Source organism: Taudactylus pleione, unplaced genomic scaffold, assembly GCF_031769625.1.
Source record: "Taudactylus pleione unplaced genomic scaffold, aTauple2 ptg000473l, whole genome shotgun sequence".
NCBI lineage: Eukaryota > Metazoa > Chordata > Amphibia > Anura > Myobatrachidae > Taudactylus > Taudactylus pleione.
In genome coordinates this window covers 3,309,681-3,318,979 of record NW_028284875.1, presented here as the reverse complement: position 1 = coordinate 3,318,979, position 9,299 = coordinate 3,309,681, and the positions used below count along the sequence as shown (strand labels likewise).

General features: G+C 38.0%; 1 pseudogene; it reads left to right on the top strand.

The window, feature by feature from the left end:
- The first annotated feature begins 3,368 nt into the window (after positions 1-3,368).
- On the top strand, positions 3,369-3,487 carry LOC148503054 (5S ribosomal RNA; annotated as a pseudogene).
- Positions 3,488-9,299: the final 5,812 nt, after the last annotated feature.

The window sequence follows — 9,299 nt, the reverse complement described above, 5'->3', positions numbered from 1 at the left end:
TTTAAAGATCCAACAGCTTTCTTTCCTCAGGAGTTCCTTAGTCAGATCCCCACCGCGGATACCTAATTTTACTCTTTCTAGGCCATAGGCCTTAACCCCTGAGTATTCCCCATTGTGGGTCATATTAAAGTGTCTCGCAACCGATGTTAATTTTTTCAACCTTAGTAGATCTTTGGTCGCATTGCGTATGGTACCAATGTGCTCTAATAAACATGTTTTAAGTGGTCTAGTTGTCATTCCAACATGGCATTTACCACATCTACATTATAGGCAGTAGATGGTTCCTGTCGTATTGCAGTTGATGTAGTCTTGAATTTTGACGGTTCTTCCATATCGATCTTCTGTTGTCTCTTTTTTAGACATATATATGCATGCCTTGCATGTACCACAGGCATGAGAACCTTTTAGTCATTGTTGTTGTTTGGTGTTACCTCCATAGTGACTACTAACCAACATGTCCCTAAGGTTCGTTGACCTCCTCCACCCCATCTGCACCTTCGGTTTTAATTTTGGTCCCAGGTCCTCGTCCATGAGTACTATTGGCCACTTATCTTGAATTATCTTGCTAATAGTTTTCCATTCCTGGCAGAAACTGCCTATGAATCTGATTGTCCCTAGTTCCTTTTCTTTGGTTTTATTTTGTGGGAAAATCAAGGTTTCCCTATTGATGTTTTTAGTATAGTTAATTGCTCTCTTGACACTCCTGTGACTGTACCCCCTTTCCCGTAACCTACTTGACAACTCTTGGCATCTGATTTTGAATTCTGCATTGTTCGAACAATTGCATCTTAAACAGAGGAATTCCCCTTTGGGGATATTGCGGATAGTAGGTGGAAAATGTGAGCTACTACTGTGGAGAACACTATTTGTCACTGTCCTCTTTCTGTATAAGTCAGTACTAAGTTCATTAAGTTCATTTTTTGAGATCCTGAGATCTAAAAACGTGATTTGCTGGTTGCTGATTTCTGAGGTTAGACGTAAGTTCAACTCATTACGGTTAAGTATGTCCAAGAATGTTGTAATTTGTTCAGCAGTTCCTGTCCATATGACAAAGATATCATCTATGTATCATAACTATAGACTGACATACTGTGTCAGTTCTTCATTTGCTTCACTGAAGACCAGTTCTTGTTCCCACCAGCCCAGATAAATGTTGGCATAGGTGGGAGCACAGGATGAGCCCATCACTGTGCCCTGTGTTTGTAAATAGAACTGTCCCACAAAGTTAAAGTAGTTGTTTTTGAGGACAAAATCCAACAAATCTAGTAGAAAAGTATGAAATTCACTTGTATCTTCCATTTTCAGAAAATATTCCATCTGTCCGGATGTAGGGGTCTTTAGACAAATGGTATCTGAAGAATTAGATAAACTATATCAGAGTACAACTCAAAACCCCAAATTAGGGGACAATTTAACAAAGATGGAATGAAAAGCCTTGAAAGAAATAGGTTCATGGGATGACTTAGTGATCAAGCCATCAGACAAAGGGGGTAATGTGGTCCTTTGGCCAAAAGAGATGTATCTGAGAGAAGCTGAGAGACAATTGTCTGATAGCAAATGTTATAAACGGTTACTTCTCAATCCTACAGATAATTGTCTTACCAAATATAGAAGGCTGATTGATCAGGCCTATAACAATGGAATCATCAATAAACAAGAACATGGCTTCCTGGGGATAACTAATCCCAGAATACCAACATTTTATATGGTACCTAAAGTACACAAGAATAGGGACAAACCCACGGGGAGACCAATAGTCTCTGGTATAGAAGGCCTATCTGAACAGGCCAGTAAGTTCTTGGATCTCCACCTCCGCAAACATGTTACTAGCCTCCCATCTTATTTACAAGATACGGCAGATGTCCTTAGGAAGATTTTGGGGATTAAGGTGGATGAGAATGATCTTCAAATTTCACTAGATGTCGAGTCACTCTACACCAGCATCAACCATGACAGAGGAATTCAAGCGGTCCAATATTTTCTGAAAATGGAAGATACAAGTGAATTTCATACTTTTCTACTAGATTTGTTGGATTTTGTCCTCAAAAACAACTACTTTACCTTTGTGGGACAGTTCTATTTACAAACACAGGGCACAGTGATGGGCTCATCCTGTGCTCCCACCTATGCCAATATTTATCTGGGCTGGTGGGAACGAGAACTGGTCTTCAGTGAAGCAAATGAAGAACTGACACAGTTTGTCAGTCTATGGTTAAGATACATAGATGATATCTTTGTCATATGGACAGGAACTGCTGAACAAATTACAACGTTCTTGGACATACTTAACCGTAATGAGTTGAACTTACGTCTAACCTCAGAAATCAGCAACCAGCAAATCACGTTTTTAGATCTCAGGATCTCAAAAAATGAACTTAATGAACTTAGTACTGACTTATACAGAAAGTGGACAGTGACAAATAGTGTTCTCCACAGTAGTAGCTCACATTTTCCACCTACTATCCGCAATATCCCCAAAGGGGAATTCCTCTGTTTAAGATGCAATTGTTCGAACAATGCAGAATTCAAAATCAGATGCCAAGAGTTGTCAAGTAGGTTACGGGAAAGGGGGTACAGTCACAGGAGTGTCAAGAGAGCAATTAACTATACTAAAAACATCAATAGGGAAACCTTGATTTTCCCACAAAATAAAACCAAAGAAAAGGAACTAAGGACAATCGGATTCATAGGCAGTTTCTGCCAGGAATGGAAAACTATTAGCAAGATAATTCAAGATAAGTGGCCAATAGTACTCATGGACGAGGACCTGGGACCAAAATTACAACCGAAGGTGCAGATGGGGTGGAGGAGGTCAATGAAACTTAGGGACATGTTGGTTAGTAGTCACTATGGAGGTAACACCAAACAACAACAACGACTAAAAGGTTCTCATGCCTGTGGTACATGCAAGGCATGCATATATATGTCTAAAAAAGAGACAACAGAAGATCGATATGGAAGAACCGTCAAAATTCAAGACATCAACTGCAATACGACAGGAACCATCTACTGCCTAGAATGTAGATGTGGTAAACCCTACATTGGAATGACAACTAGACCACTTAAAACACGTATATTAGAGCACATTGGTACCATACGCAATGCGAACAAAGATCTACTAAGGTTGAAAAAATTAACTTCGGTTGCGAGACACTTTAATATGACCCACAATGGGGAATACTCAGGGGTTAAGGCCTATGGTATAGAAAAAGTAAAATTAGGTATCCACGGTGGGGATCTGACTAAGGAACTCCTGAGGAAAGAAAGCTGTTGGATCTTTAAACTGGGCATCCTTACACCACATGGCCTCAATGAGCACAATAGTTATGGGGCATTTTTAGTTTAGGTCCTACAGGAACTACCATCACACTTACAGCCACTCCACACTGGACATGCCCAATCTCATCTGACCTTGGAAGCTATGCAGTATTGGGCCTGGTTAGTACTTGGATGGGAGACCACCTGGGAATACCAGGTGCTTATAATATAGAAATTACAGTGAAGAGACCCTGTATATGGACTGTTAATAACAACTTCCCCACAATATAGAATGCTCCATTCTTTATTTTTCTCACATAGGACACTATATAATCACCAAGGAGTCACTATCATTACCTCTTTATAAAGATTCAGAGTGTACCAACTACTTAATTACCTCCACTATCTATAATGTGAGGATATATGTGGCTAAATATCTGATTTCCAATTTCACATCATGTCTCTATATCTCTATCCAGTGTTGCATGATATGTCCAACCATATATTACCCCTATAGTCAGATAATATATGAGAACTAATCAATTCTTTTAAAGTGCACACCCCTTTTTCTCCCCTCCCTATAATTGTGCTCTTTGTATTTTGCAAAATGCTGCATAACCTACACTACATATATTTTTTCATTCAAAACTGCACTGTTGCTATAGGATTAATTCACTATGCGATACAGGGATGATACTATGTAACAGACAGAAAAACCATGTGGTTCAGCAGTGAAGGGCACAACAATAATGGACAGGTGCCATTTACTAATAAAGGCACATGGCTTTGATGTATACCCTATTTGATATAACTTGCACGCAGCACACAATGGCACATTAATTAAAAACAAACACATGCAGAGTGCTAAGTGAAACACAGAGCTTTGATGCAGACATCACAAGTGAAAGCCCACACTAGCACACATGTTCGTAATCAGCAGAAGAGGCGGGACACCGTTCAGGCAGCCACTCATTGGTCCGTGGTCTGTTATTAGGAGGATCTAAGGTAGAGACCCTGAATGTATCGTGAACAAGCCAGCAGAGGCAAAACGATATCGTCGGAGACAGACGCAGCACCTCCGTTCCCGCTGTGCGCACAGCGGGTGCTGTTACAGACCAGGTGACGCTTCATCCTACTATTATAGCCGCATAAGGTAACAAATCATTTGCACCTTGTGGCTAACATTTTCGATTGATAAACACATATTTTGTGGTTTATGATTCTTGCAGACAATGGATAATTATTACCCTTGCCATGCAGGATCTAGAATGTCCCACAGTCGGATCATCAAGTGATTATTAAAACATCACTGATTACTGACAGGGTACTTCTCACTACACATACACAATTGTAATGCTCAACCTTACTGCTACTATCAATTCTTTTTAATTATTGACGTTTGTTGTGAGAGTTTCCCTGCCATATTTATATGCTGTTTGACAAGGGAAACCTATATTTGAGCCAGTGACAACTGTTGCCATACAGTCTCTCACCCTTATGCCATTAGTTGGAAGAATTGAGAATAATGAGTTGACAGAGACAAGGGAAATTTGTATTCAAGCTTGTGATAGATATCGCTCACTATTTGATCTAAAAGCTGTGACAGTATCATTACCATCGATTGTCACAGCATTTATTCACAAGGGATATGTAAATTATGATGTTTTTTTAGTGAGTATAAAAGAGGAAATATAGATTGAATCTATTACATTGTCTAACAAAGGAAACCTGCATTTAAGCCAATGACAACTTTTGATTAATATTGAGTGATATCTGAGACAGCGTTATTACCATTAATTGTTGCCACACCCTTTCACAAAGGAAATGTCTAATGTGATGATACTTTCCAATTCATTGGGAAACGTATATTCAAGCCAGTGATAACAGGTGTATAATATTGCGTGATACCTAGTACAACATTACTACCATCGATTGTTGAAATACCCAATTAATGGAGGAATGTCTATCATGGTGATTTTTTCTAGGTATTGTCAAAGGAGAAACATCGATTAAATCAACCAGACCACTATCTACCAGCAAACGATAGTGTTAGAGTTTTGCTATCATACCTAATGCTGTCTAGATCCTCAGGTGTGCTGTGACTATATTTACTCTCAGTTGTACAAAACTAGGCATGAGCTCTCACCTACTACTTTATGTAAAGTGAAAGACACTAGCCACAGGATAGATAGCAGGATAAACACTCACAGCACACATCATTGGCTAGGAGTTTAGACATAAAACTAGATGATAGAGGATGGAGCATTATATCATTAGCAAATGTCTTTAATTACTTATTGGGTACCTGGCTTGTCAGAACAGAACAATATTTTTTGAAGTATCTAAACGTACACATATGTATTTGTACATTACATTATTTAATATGTATGTGGAATACTACAGACTTTAGCCGAATTTTACTACCTTTCTTCGCACTCTCATCGGTACTGGCCCGCAGGAGCCGGGCACAGTAGGATCGAAAAGCAGATGCATCTATTAAAAGGGATCAATTATTGTCAATATATGTACTCTCATCTCATCATTATCTCCTCTGCACGATACCGCTGAAGCATAGAGATTTGAAAGCAGATGCATGGCATTCTTGATTCTTTCTTTTCAGTATGACTATTACTCATCTTAATTTTCTGACTGTTATAACTGACACTGAGAAGGTTAACACTCATTAATATCATTCGATGCATGCAGATGAATTAACAGCAGTATTTCACTCCTCAAAGTGTGCAGTTCTTTTATACCCACCTTTCTCTCTTTCTTTCTCTCTCTCTTTCTTTCTCTCTCTCTCATTAACAGATATTACCCCATACTATAAGGGGGCAGTCTGGTGATATTCCCAACAGATACTTCATCCTATATGTTTTTTACACATATTTTTTGCCTTGACATATGAACACGGCAGTTCATACTTGGAGGACATATTCTGGATCACAATAAGCATTTTAGATGACTACTAAGTGACCAGAACACGATATATTTGTCCAACAATAGTTTAATTAACAGTGTGATACTTAAATATACAACCTTTGTGTAATTTCTCTGTCTATATATGGTGTTATGTCTTTTATGTACGTAAATTGAAGATTATGTAATAAACTGTTTTAATAGATTACATTAAGTTTGTGCCCCCAGCCAGAAGAGTTTTATTTTTCCTTTCTTTTCTTTAAACCATGATATCAGCAAGAGGAACATCAACTTTCTGGATTTAAGAATATATTGGAAGGAGGAAGGAATCCTGGAAACTGATCTCTTTAGAAACCTAACCACCACCAACAGCCTTCTTTACCATAGCAGTTTCCATTTTCTACCAGCATCGTGAAATGGGGGTTTCTAAGGCTCCACAGGAATTGCACAGATTACATTACATATCAAAGGAGCAACAACTTTTGCTCAGGTTGTAAAATAAAGGATACGGCAATAGGACTATTAATAAAGCAAAATTTGCCACGCATACAGAAGGAACTCTTAATTTTCTGTGGGAATATCAAAGACTAACAACCAGAGATAATTAGATTCATAGGCAATTTCTGCAAGGAGTGGAGAGGCATCAGGGTTATTGAACAAAACACTGGTCGATCCTATTACTTGATGAGGATCTCAAACTGCAAGAACAGAAAGCCTCAAATAGTTAGCAAAACATTTTACCAAGACATCCAAAAAGAAGTCCAAATTAATTGGGACATACCCATGTGGGATATGTAAAGTATGTCCTTGTATAAATTGGAAAAAAGTACCAAAAAAATATTGTAATTCAATCAATAAGAGATTTCATGAAATGTAATATAAGGCCATTCATTTTGAAACATATTCATCATTCACATGTAGTATATTACTAGTAATATCAAAACTAAATACTCCTGAAGACACTCAAACAATGTTTTCTTTTCTTTTTAACATTGGCTTAATTTGTATGAAAAAATATTGAACCTATTATATTTACATAATCAGAATTTCATGTTGTTTCTTTTTTCAATATATTAATTCAAACCCAATGTAACACCCTTTTACTCCACCCTTTTAATACCAGCCTTTCTAGTTTAATTATTCATTATACTTAGTAATCCATATAATTAATGTTATTTTAATTGATTGATGACTGGGTGTATACATACTATCTCTCACATCTCCCATATGTCTTGATAAAGGCTTCTATAGAGCTGAAACATGTCATACCATTTATCAGAGGTATGCACTTTTGAGTCTTTTTAACTGTCCGGTTTCTGTCAAATAGGCCTTTTTTATACCTGATGTACAGTATGTTTGTTATATTATCCCAACTATGGGATTTGTTTTTTCATAAATATTTTTAAACAGAATTTTTGTTTTCATTTACTGTTTGGGATTTGAAGGACAGTAAAGAAACCTTTATGTGTTCTGCAAAATACCAGTTGGCCATGAGTTTGGTATGCATCATAACTAAAGATACCTTTATGTACAGTACACTTCAATCACTTAATTATAGTGAGTGGGGAACCTTATAGGGAGTTGAATCACAAATAGAAGATATAAAGATACCTTTATGAATACTACACAGTTTGTATATTATGAGTGGGGTATGCTCATCTTCTTAATAATGGATTCATTATACATCACCTTGGGAGAGAAGGTTAACCCTTTCCACCACCTCCTTTAAATAATCTACATGAAGTGGAAATCTGTTGCTTAAAAACTTTTGTTAACATACTACACATTTAGTGTTTTATTTATTCCTTTCATGTTTGATGAGAAATATTCAAGACCACAAAATCATCACATGCTGAAGAGAAGAATGAATTGAATGATTCTGCCCTGCAAACAAGGGAATGTATTGTATTACATTTAAGTACATTATATTTTAGTGCCTTTTTGTAGAGGTTTTGTCCACATTTTGTTGTGTTATGCTATTTTTGTAATATGGTGAAATTTCTTTAGGAGGTTTGATTCAGTAAAGAGGCTGCTCTTCACAATTAGTGAGGATCCTACACACCTTTTGTTTTTATCATCACGCATGGCCTACTATAATCCAAGGAAGCCAATGGTTTTTAGGGCTATTCAAACCTTTGACATTATGAGATATGATGGTTTCTGTGTAATTTAATATCCCAAAGTATGTTGTGGATGACAGAATGAGAAATTTGCTGTCAAAAAAATTGCAGCAGATGGATCTTTGATAACTCTCAGAATAGGAATATTATTTGGTTCAATCAATCCATTGATGTAATATGATAATTATAGCTTGTAATGCTATTTATTGTAAGTAAAGCATCCAATCCACTTTTATAGACAGTTAATCCATCCATCATTACTACCTCACTTAGTAAAGAATTTCATAATCTGACTAAATAAAGAAAATACTCATTTGCTGTTGAAGAGTAATGTCATGACCAGAGTTTCCCGACATAGGGGACGACGGGTATTATCTGTGAGGGTGCTATGGTGTGGTCCTTCCGGCATAGGAGCTGGTGTCTGGTGGCAGGCGTTGGCTGTGCGAGGTGTTCCGCAGGCACTGTGTCATTCTGGCTGGGGTAAGCCTGGTGGTGTTTCCATTCCATTCTGGTATGGTAGCCGCCATCTTGCTCCAGGTCATTTCACTTAGTTGCTCCAATCCTGACATGTCACATGCTTTCTCTGACCAATCACGATCCTGCACTGAGTTCAGAGCTCCCCATAGTTGCCAGTACAACATGTTTCAAAATGTATTCTGCGAGAGAGAGTTCCTGTGTTCCTGAGACCTGTCTGTTCCAAGCTCACCTGTGCTCTTGCTGGATCCCAGCTTCCAAGTAGCCTGCATTGCTCTGCCTGCTCCCAGTCTCCTGCTGGAACCACCCTGCACCTTCCATTAACCCTCTCCCCGCTTAAAGATATGAGTGTGCAGTTAACCCTATCCCCACACTGCCTCCAGTTACCTAGCTTGCTGCAGCTATCCTGTTTATACACTGAGCCATCTCAGTGCTACTCATCAGTTATTCAACTACTCCATAACCTCTCTGGATTTCATTACACCAGTATCAATTTGTAACCTGATATCCTGTCTGCAGCCTCGCAGT